At 44.4% G+C, this 10,331-nt stretch overlaps 1 long non-coding RNA gene across 4 annotated transcripts in view; it reads left to right on the top strand.

Moving 5' to 3' along the window:
• The window catches only part of LOC135091651 (uncharacterized), a 10,912-nt gene extending 2,320 nt beyond the window's left edge, over positions 1-8,592 (top strand). For 3 of the 4 annotated variants that reach the window (XR_010262591.1, XR_010262590.1, XR_010262589.1), the window contains 4 exons: positions 1-335; positions 4,304-4,421; positions 6,157-6,227; positions 7,311-8,592. The exon at positions 1-335 is cut by the window's left edge and continues 896 nt beyond it. This is a non-coding gene — a long non-coding RNA (uncharacterized LOC135091651). Of the gene's footprint in view, positions 336-2,628; positions 2,648-4,303; positions 4,422-6,156; positions 6,228-7,310 lie in introns of those variants that run through there. The other variant, XR_010262592.1, reaches the window with a different exon arrangement.
• Positions 8,593-10,331: the final 1,739 nt, after the last annotated feature.

Genomic DNA, 10,331 nt, shown 5'->3' with positions numbered 1-10,331 from the left:
GGATGTTAGTGCACTACTGAAACTTTGGTCTGCCTCGCATGGCTTGCTCAGTGTGACATTGTGTCATCGGAAAACGATGTGTTGTACTTGGAATGACGTTATTGATAAATGCAATGGCTTTAAAGAACTCAGTGTCAGGAATATTGATGTTCATAGTGTTAAACCTACAGTTCTACAATTCCGGGACAGGACAAAGGCCGCTTCAAAGTCTTTCCTGGCAAGTAGTGGTAACAAAAGGATACAAGAGTGGCAGATCCTGGAGGACGAAGCTCTTCACCCCAGGATACTTGCTCAGGTTGTTTCAGAAGTTACACGTCTGCGGAGAAGAGCAAACAGTGAGTATTTCAAGATGCAGGAGTCACCCCTTTGAAACCTTCCTTGGGGTACAGTATCAGCAATAACAGTTGTCTCTGCTTTGGCTTCTCAAACAAGATGCATGTGTCTAGTGTAAGTTTTTACAATATATTGTGAGACACCATACAAAGCAATTTTTTTTTTTCTCGTGTAGGTTTGCTTAAGTATGTGTACTGTTATAACAGGTGTAGTATCACTGAAAGGAACAAGTTAACACTCGTATTACTCATGTCTGGAGACTGTCTGCTGCCAGGAGGCCATGCTTTCACGGTCTCTCTCAGGACGGATCAAAATTTTTTAAACACTTGTGACTTTTTTAAGGTCTGTGTTCAGAGCCGCAGAATATTAGTCTGGCTCTCATGGCTGTTTTTGCAATTCATGGTGCAGAATATTTATGAAACTCTCACTAGAATCATGAAGACATCCTTGGAAGCACTCATAACTATTACAAACTGTTACAAGTACCTGAGTAACGCCGAAACTCGTAAAACAATGCACAATGCACCGAGCGGTCCGTGTAACGTGGCGTCATCTTGTACCTGGAGAGTTCGTGCTCCTGACACGTGTTGCGAAGCGCAGTGCAGGTGATAGCACAGGTGTTCACGGACACGTGTAATAACAACAGGCGGCAACCAATCAACAGCTTCCTCGTGCTTACTGTAATGACTTTTTAGGGAATGCACCTGCAACATTCAGGGAATTTTTTTTTTTTTTTTTTTTTTTTTTTGGCGGGGTTGGGGTGCATCTTTTAAGAAATGTGTGCCTATATCTTTTAAAGGATGTACTACATGTACCTTTTAACCGGTGTATCTGTACCTTTTAAGTGGTGTATACGTACCTTAACGATTGAACACACACACACACACACACACACACATGCACGGGTGGTTCAAACTCGATTATCTGCACCTGTACCTTTCATGGGATGCACCTGACCTGTACCCTTAAGGGGGTGTAGTGTATTTTCAGGAAATGAACTGTACCATCATGGCCACAATTTTTGAGGCTAGCGAGACCCTCCTCCCCTCGCGTGGAGGCAGCACGGTGCACAAGCTTCCTCCCTTCACCTCACTGATGAACCGATTTTTCACACACACATCGACCAGGCTCATTTCGCAGGTAAAATTTACTAACGATGATTCATTATTCATGGCAAAATTAAACGTCGTTTTGGGAACTTTGAAACCAAAATTTGTTCCGGCCGGTGGAGGACAAAGGGAGCGTCCTGGAGGGAAGCCACCAGAAAGGTCTTATGCAGAAATGTAACTCCTAATAACTTTGTTATTCAATGATTTGCAGTAATGAAGAAATCACCAAATAATTGCCTCATAGCATATCTCTATGATTGATCATCTAAATATTCTGTGAATTTCATTCTTCTTTAATCGGAGGATTTGTATTTAGAAGTATAACTTGCGATAATTTATCCATAATTAAAAAGTAGAAATATCAACATAACGAAGTTATGATTTTTCATTAAAATTTGTAAATAAGTTGAGTTATCAAAGAAAACTACAAAAAACTGTTTGAGATTTACAGGTTTAGTTTTTGGAAAGGATAAGGGGAGTGGTTACCTCTTGAAGCCACGCTCTCTGCCTGTCCTGAAGCCCTGAGTCACATTCACAGGGCATTCTAGAATACAGCTGGTAACTGGCCCTTCCTTATTGCAAGGAATTCGTGAAATAGGCATCTTTCATCTGATACAAGCCGTGTTCTTGGAGGCGCTGCTCCCTCATTAGGGCTGTGTTCAAAGACCGCAGTGGTGAATTGTCGAGTTCCTTTTTTTTTCTTTAACAACCCAGCCTTACCTCCAGCCTGGCCCTAGCGACCCCCTTGTCTCTGACGCCTTGCCCCAGCGTCACACACGCCGCCGCCAGGATGAGTACCGCAGTCAACCCTCGCGCCATGCTGCTCGTCCCTCTACTGAGCCTGTGTAGTGTGTGCCTCTATGCTTCCCCATCTATATTGTTCACTACTGGCTGGCAGAGAGCGACACGTGTATGATATATACGTACACGCTTGCTATTGGTGTCATTGCATTGGTTTTGTGTGTGTGTGTGTGTGTGTGTGTGCACCCACCCACAGTCGTCTGTCAGTCTCACATCACAGCCAGCCTACGGAAAGACCCTCCTATGGCAGGACTGGTGAGACCACTCACACGCCACACACCGGAACAGCGAGGCCACATGCCGTCGGCTTGCGTCCCGTAAATTACCTGCCTGCTGCTGCAGGCAGGGCTGCACATTAAGAGGCTCGCCAAACTGTCTCGCCGCGCCCGAGACCCGAACCCAGGGTGTGTAAATAGTAATAATAATAATAAACGGTTTATTATTTAGGCAGTTAACAAACTGAAAAAGTACAGAGGGGATGGGGAAATACTTAACATTAATCCTAAAGGTAAGTCTAATCTAGAAGGGACTATTGATTGATGGCTTGCACCATAATGGGAATCGCACTGAGTCTGTACCGGTCCGTGCGCGGCGCCTTTAGGGGCGTTATCTTGTTGTGGTGTCTGGTGGCACGGACCGGGCGAGGCGCGTCAGGCGGCAGCATGTTCCTGAGACGTGGATGATGCAGTAGTCCCCTTCCAAACTTCTCCAGAGCCTCTCGGTGCCTGGTGGATAGTCTGGACAGACTCAGGGTGGTCAGGGCTTCTTCATAGGTGGTGTAGGCAGGGCCACGGATGACCCTGCACGCCCTTTTCTGCACACTCTCTAGCTGTAGCTGTTGAGTGTGTGTGAGGGAGGAGGACCACGCTGGGGAGGCGTACATGAGTTTGGGGAGGATGAAGGTGAGGTACACCCCCCTTAACTCATCTGTCGGCGTCCCCAGCGACCTGAGTCTGCGCAGCATGTACAGCCTATAGGTAACTGATCTTACGGTGCTGGCAACATGCTGCTTCCAGGTCAGCTGGTCGTCCACCGTGACTCCGAGAAGCTTGGCACATCGGACCACCTGGAGGGGGTGAGGGCCCTCTGTGAGCTGGGGAGGGGGCACTGGTACAGAGGAGGTACAGAAATGCATCACCACAGTTTTGCTGTGGTTGATGGTCATCCTGCTCTCCTCCGTCCACGTCTGCAATCGCTCCAGAATTGCTTGCAGTGGCGAGTAGTCCGGGTTCTTGGTGGAAACTGGGACGCCCACGGTGCAGTCGTCCACATACTTCCAGCGATGGGGGGTGTCAGTGAGGGTGTCGTTAATGAGGAGGAGGAAGCATAGAGGACCCATCTTGGTCCCCTGGGGGACCCCACATGTCAGCTGTTGAAAATTAGAGACAGAGCCCTGATAGCGAACGGCCTGACGCCTCCCTGTGAGGAAGTCGGCTAACCACGCTACCAGGTTAGGTGTGTGTGTGTGTGTGTGTGTGTGTGTGTGTGTGTGTGAACGTTTTAAGCTTCATATTGCCCTGGATGCTTCTCTTGAGTCGCAATTGAAGGTAGCAAACCCAGTCCGTATTTTTGAGACGTCTTGCCCTCTCATCAGGACTATACGAGTATATTTACAAAGGCCACGTAGATGACTTGTCGGCTTCTCATGAGTGTTTTTTCCTCGCCAACAATGAATAATCCTCGTCAAACTGAATATAGTCGACATTAGATACTGTCATGTTTACGAGTTTATATATATATATATATATATATATATATATATATATATATATATATATATATATATATATATATATATATATATATATATATATATATATATATATATATATATAGTCATAATAAGGGTGACTGCTGCAGTCTGTGTAACATGATAACTGCATGCACCACCAGCGTGACGCGAACCCCGGCCTGCAACAGCACCAGCACACGTAATGACAGGGCAGTACACTTTTAGGGTTATTTAGGGATATTTCAATCTGTCCGGGAAATTATGTAAACATCTGGGGAATCAGTGCTTCATAAGAGCGGAACCACTGGTAAGGCGTCTATCCACACAGTCTGAAGCGAAGCATGATGGCGCGAGCATTGGTCTTGGCAGCTCTCTTCCAAGGGGTCTTGGTCTTGGCGGCGAGCGACGCGGTGACGGATACAGGTGTCTACAAGGCAGCTGTAAAGGTGAGGCTGCGGCAGGTAGTGGTGCTGGCGTGGTGGTGAGAGGGGCAGGTAGTGGTGCTGGCGTGGTGGTGAGAGGGGCTGACAGTATGTGTGGACAAATGTAAGCGTATTATTTACAAAACTCTAACCTCATAAGCCTGAGTGATCAAAATGCAAAACTCTGCGTGTGTATTTTTTTTATTTTTGTATTTATTTATTTTTTCCACCTGAAGGTTAATACTTTTCTATGTTGTCAAAATAATTCATCAGTTTTCTCCTTTTTTTTATGGATTTTTATACCAACTTAAATTTTCTCAGTAGTATAAATAGCACGAAGTTTTCTTACTCGATTGTTTTACCGTTAATTTCCTGCAGACTACTATGTACCTATTTATTACTGGACAAATAACACGATTTTTCTTACTGAAATTAATCTTTATCATTAATTTCATACATAACTTACTGTATATCAACTATAGCTGTATTAACCCATTCACTGCCTTGGTAATCTTAATTTTAGTCTTCATTGTACTGTAAAAAAAATAGGTTTGAATGAACACACACACAAAAGAAAAGAATAGGTGGATAATTTTATGCTTTTTCGATTACAAAGCTATTCAAGGGGACTCTGGTGCAAATAAAGTGTTTAGAAAGTTGTAAGTAACTATAGGAAAGATTGTCTAACAGTGAAGGGTTAACTCTGCTTTCCCCTCCACACGCGGCCTTAGCATGGCAACATGAATGTGTGTGTGTGTGTGTGTGTGTGTGTGTGTGTGTGTGTGTATGTGGCTGGAGTCAGAATAACAGCATCTTCGGTGGCATGAGATGTATAGGTAGAGGTGGATTCAAGTAAGGCATTCGTGTTGTTAGTATGAATTAATAGACAACATAACCCATAGTCCTGTACGACTTGGTTGAGGGGAAGATTGGGCTCTTAAGAAAAAAATCAATAAATAAAAAAGAAAATACAAAAAAAATATAAGTACAAAAATAAATAAATAATAAATGAAAATAAATAAGAATAGAATAGTTTCCAAGATAAAAGTTGTGCATTGATTTCATTGCAATATGGTAATACAGAATAAGTCTTCATCGTATGACTGAAGTATGAGGGGATAATAGTAAATTCAGTCTAAATTCATTCTAATATACAAGTACTTGGTAAGGCAGTCATGTAACACTAGTCAAGAGCCACATCTGTTATGCTCCTGGTGGTGGTGGGGGTGGTGATGCTGGTGGTGATGGTAGTGGTGGTGATGGTGGTGGTATTGTGTGCCATCCCACCCCTGTGCAAGGCGGCGGGAACACGAGGTTGATGTTTATTGGGCCGCGCGTGCTGGTGCCGGTGAACACTTGTGCACCCCACCTTGTCTGAATATTTGTGTGTGTTTGTGTGTGTGTGTGTGTGTGTGTGTGTGTGTGTGTGTGTGTGTGTGTGTGTGTGTGTGTTAAGTACCTTCTTAACGCTGTTTAAATGGTTTGCGTCGAGACACAGGAGTGAAAAAGAAAACAACAAAAGGTTGATTTTGTCTTTATACGCTACATGATATTTATGAGAGCTTAGCATAGAAATAGTGTCTAATAAGTCATGGGTATTGAAGGGAAAAATTTGCTGAGCAGTGAAACTGTTTATCCGATAAACGCCCCAGACATACAAAACACTGAAGGTAACGTAACGGAAAGCCACGAGGAAGAGACCCAAACACGATAGGTACGGAAGTGCGTGGTTGAGACTTATTGCACCTGTCCCTTGCAGACCTTCGCCGGATGAGTGCTGAACAGATATCCAGAGGTGAAGCAGTTCGTCATCCTGGATATGAAGTTCTAGTATCCTTTTACCGCTGGGAATCACGGCGCGTACTGCTGCGTGAAGCGTCCTGCTGCTGTGTTGTGTTGGGAAATAAAGCGTGTTAGGTCAATTACATCACGGAATCTGGCATTTTCCTATCCAGTAGTAGTATAAGAACTTCGCTTCAATAGGCCAGGCTTCTAGCACATGTGTCTGTAGCATGCAGTGTTACTGTTTATTTTGGCACAATAGATGTATCAGTTATGAATTGTTCATGTTGACAAGTAGTTGGGTTTAGGAAGGGAGATAAAAACCCAGGGAGGAGTTAGGATTCTTTTAATCTCTAACGTTTCGGCTGAATAGCCATCCTCAGAGAGACTGAGTCTCTCTGAGGATGGCTATTCAGCCGAAACCTTAGAGATTAAAAGAATCCTAACTCCTCCCTGGGTTTTTATCCCCCTTCCTAAACCCAACTAGATGTATCAGTATCTGACCCGTATTCTGAGACGCTTAGCTCTCTCACCTCAACTATTTTCTAAGGCCACAGGGATGATTAGCCGGTTTCTGAAGAGTGCTTCTCCTGTTGATAATCCAGAAATCTTGTTAATCTGCCACTAGAACGATAAAAAAAAATAAAAAAAATAAAAAAATAAAATAAAAACCCGTGTAACTTCAACTAGAGACTTTTGAATGATGCAGAGGTGTGGCGCAGAAGTGTTTCAAAATATAGTCCTAAGTATCAGTTAATGTTGGTTGCCTGCCGCGGAGAGGTGCTTACATACAGGTCGACAGAAACTATAAATACAAAACAGCAGCTACAACACCTGCAGTGCATATTGATCACACAGATGTGGAAGTTCTGTCCCATGCTGGCTAGAAGCAAAAGAATAATGAGCTATAGGAATACGTTATTATGTAGATGAACATGTTACTTTTAATACAGGTAAGTTTACGTGTAATACTTCCTTCTCTGATCCCCATAGCTTTCTCTCTCTCTCTCTCTCTCTCTCTCTCTCTCTCTCTCTCTCTCTCTCTCTCTCTCTCCAGTTTGGTAAGTCTCACACATCACCATATTAGCATCGCGTGCCGCACAGCAGTGGTTTTCCTTGACGCGGTGCCAGTCATAACGTGGAGTGGCAGCAGGAAGATGACGCGGAGCCTGAGCTGCTGCTACTCAACAAGGACGGCGAGGTGGTGCAGCGCTTTGACATCCGGCAAATGAAGCGCGGGGAGATCGGTCAGCTGCTGCGCAAGAAGGGGTTTTTCAAGAAGGGGAAGGAGGACATGGAGATCCCGAATAAGTACAAGACAGGTCCCTACGTGGAGAAGGATGAACTGTAAACAATGTATCATTAATCAACTCCCTTCAGGAACTTTGTAGAAACAGTTATTTATATTTTCACATTCAAAATTTTAGAGCTGAGGTGAATCTGCAACGGTACTTAGAGATGTTGTTAGTTACATTTTAGAAGCCACGTGGAGAAGGATGAACTGTAAACATTGGGTCCCTAAACAACACCCCTCTGAGATTGTTTGTGGACAATCAATATTTTTGCATTCGTTATCTGAGAAATGAATGGTATGTAAATGTTGTATATCTAGCTGTCTTCTACCGCTATTTTCATACTAACTGCTCTTCTGATCTTGCTAACTGCATGCCTCCCCTCCTTCCGCGGCCTCGCTGCACAAGACTTTCTTCTTTCTCTCAACCCTATTCTGTCCACCTCTCTAACGCAAGAGTTAACCAGTATTCTCAATCATTCATCCCTTTCTCTGGTAAACTCTGGAACTCCCTGCCTGCTTCTGTATTTCCACCTTCTTATGACTTGAATTCCTTAAAGAGGGAGGTTTCAAGACACTTATTCATCAATTTTTGACCACTGCTTTGACCCTTTTATGGGACTGGCATTTCAGTGGGCATATTTTTTTATTGGATTTTTGTTGCCCTTGGCCAGTGTCCTTCCTACATTAAAAAAAAAAAAAAAATGTTACTTAAAGGTGTTGTTGGTTACGTTTTTTGAAGCCATAAAATGAACAGCCAACCTGGCGTGTGTGGGGCACAAGGCATGGGTGAGGGAGCCACTCATGAAGGGGGCGGTGGAAAGGGTCATCACCCACACCACTTCTGGAACACTCTGGCCTCATTCACTGCGTGTGTGTGTTCCTCACGCGTCACTCCAGGCTTTGCAATAAATACCGTGACACAACAGTCTTTATTTATTCCTTAAGGTCCTTTCGGTGTCCAGTATTAATGCATTACGTGACGGCGTCGTAATTCAGCCAATATCTCTATTTCCATAAGTTACACTGCACTGGACCAGAGGGGGTAGAACTCGTGGCTGGAGAGGCTAAGTCAGTATCACGCCCCACCAACCTAAGGTTTAATAAAAGTGATAACCAGCAGCACCTTGTTTACTTCGAGGCAATATTCCCACACACTCAAGCACCTTCTCTCCACCGTCAATAACAGGCTCTTGTGGTAGTGATGAGGACTTCCAAGAATATTTTCATGATCTTAGTGAAAGTTGAATACGGACGTATTCATCATCAATCGGGAAAGAACGCTCATGAGAACCTGACCAATCATTTCATTGACCTTTGAAAGTGATCCTGATGAGAGAACAGAGCTTAAAAACACAGGCCTTTATAGTTTAAAAATTTGGTGACACCATGAAGTGCTGCCCGTCAGTCACCTGTGTCAGGCCCGTCACCTGCCAGCCATCCTGTCTGGTCGCGACAGCCAAGTCTCAATAAACTAGTGCTCCACACTGGCTAATCTCTGAGGACTGCTCGAGTAATGGCCGGTCATGTGTGGTGTAGTGAGGTAACATGAAGGAAGCCTCACGATTATCTGTCCACCTGATCTTGATGATCTTGATGGTACAGGTGGCACAGGATCACTCCTGAGCCAGGCCTTTGGATCGGCAACTCCTGTAGAAGGGAAAAAAAAAAAAAAAAGAGAAACGAACAGCATCCTCTATCCTAATTGTTCATACATCTGGCACGCCACATTCTCTCCAGAAACTCTTTCACCGCCTCAATCATCTTTTCATTCGCCTCTCTACACAGTCCCAGCAACAACACCATCCATTCCTTTCCTGTCTTCTCCACTCTTTCATTCCTATCATGCCCTAACTCAGTCAGTATCACTTGCATCATCTCATTCCTGTCTCTGGCATACTTCACACACTCCAGCACCACATGTTCCACCGTCTCATCCTCTCCCATGTCACACATCTGGCACACTTTGCTGCGGGAGTCAGACCCTGTAACTCCTTGCATTCACATCCATACACTGTGCCTTCGCTCGGAAGAGAAGATCACCGCCCAGGCTTCCATCATACCACCTTTCATACCTCGGGGCCTCTTTCTCCTTGTACCATTCCAGGGTCTTCTTTCTTTCCATTTCATTCTTCCATTCATTCAGTCCCACACATTTCACTTCTTTGTCTATCTCATTCTTCCATTTTCTCACATCCCATTCGGCTCCCACTCTGCCTCCTCTTGTTACCACCCATTCACGCTCATTTTGATTCCTCCCTGCCATTCTTATCGCCCACACAACTTGCAATCCATTCCTGTCTGTCATTCTCATGCATCTCTTCCTCCATTTGCTTCCACTTTCATTCCACAGGTACACCTTCCTTGCTATTCTTGCATCATCCATTCTCTCAAGCCTAATCTTGTACCTAAGTGTGGCTTTTGTGAGTCTTTCTCCAAAGGTGCTCCATCCCATGTCACCTCTCAAGGCTTCAACTGCTGTGCACCTCGGTGCACTCAGTGCCATCCTTGCTACTCTATTCTGGCCCACTTCTAACTTATCAATTTCGCTTTCATTCCATGCAATCACATCCATACCATACATTATACATGGCACAGCCACACTCTTCCACACTTCTCTCAACACATCATACTTGCTCTCATCCTTGCCGCGCTTCCCAATCGACCTACCCACTGGTTTACCATACTTATCTTTTCAGTCTTTGCCTTTGCACACCCATTAGGACTCATCCACATCCCTAAGTACTTGTATTCTTGCACCTGTCTCAACTCATTCTCTCCAAGTCTCCATACCACATTACTTTCATCCTCTGACCCATTCACAATCATTACTTTGCTTTTCTCACTGCTAAACCTTACTC

The sequence above is a fragment of the Scylla paramamosain genome, chromosome 38 (assembly GCF_035594125.1).
Source record: "Scylla paramamosain isolate STU-SP2022 chromosome 38, ASM3559412v1, whole genome shotgun sequence".
Taxonomy (NCBI): Eukaryota; Metazoa; Arthropoda; class Malacostraca; order Decapoda; family Portunidae; genus Scylla; species Scylla paramamosain.
Note: the sequence above shows the minus strand (reverse complement) of the source record. Positions and strands in the feature narration are given on the sequence as shown.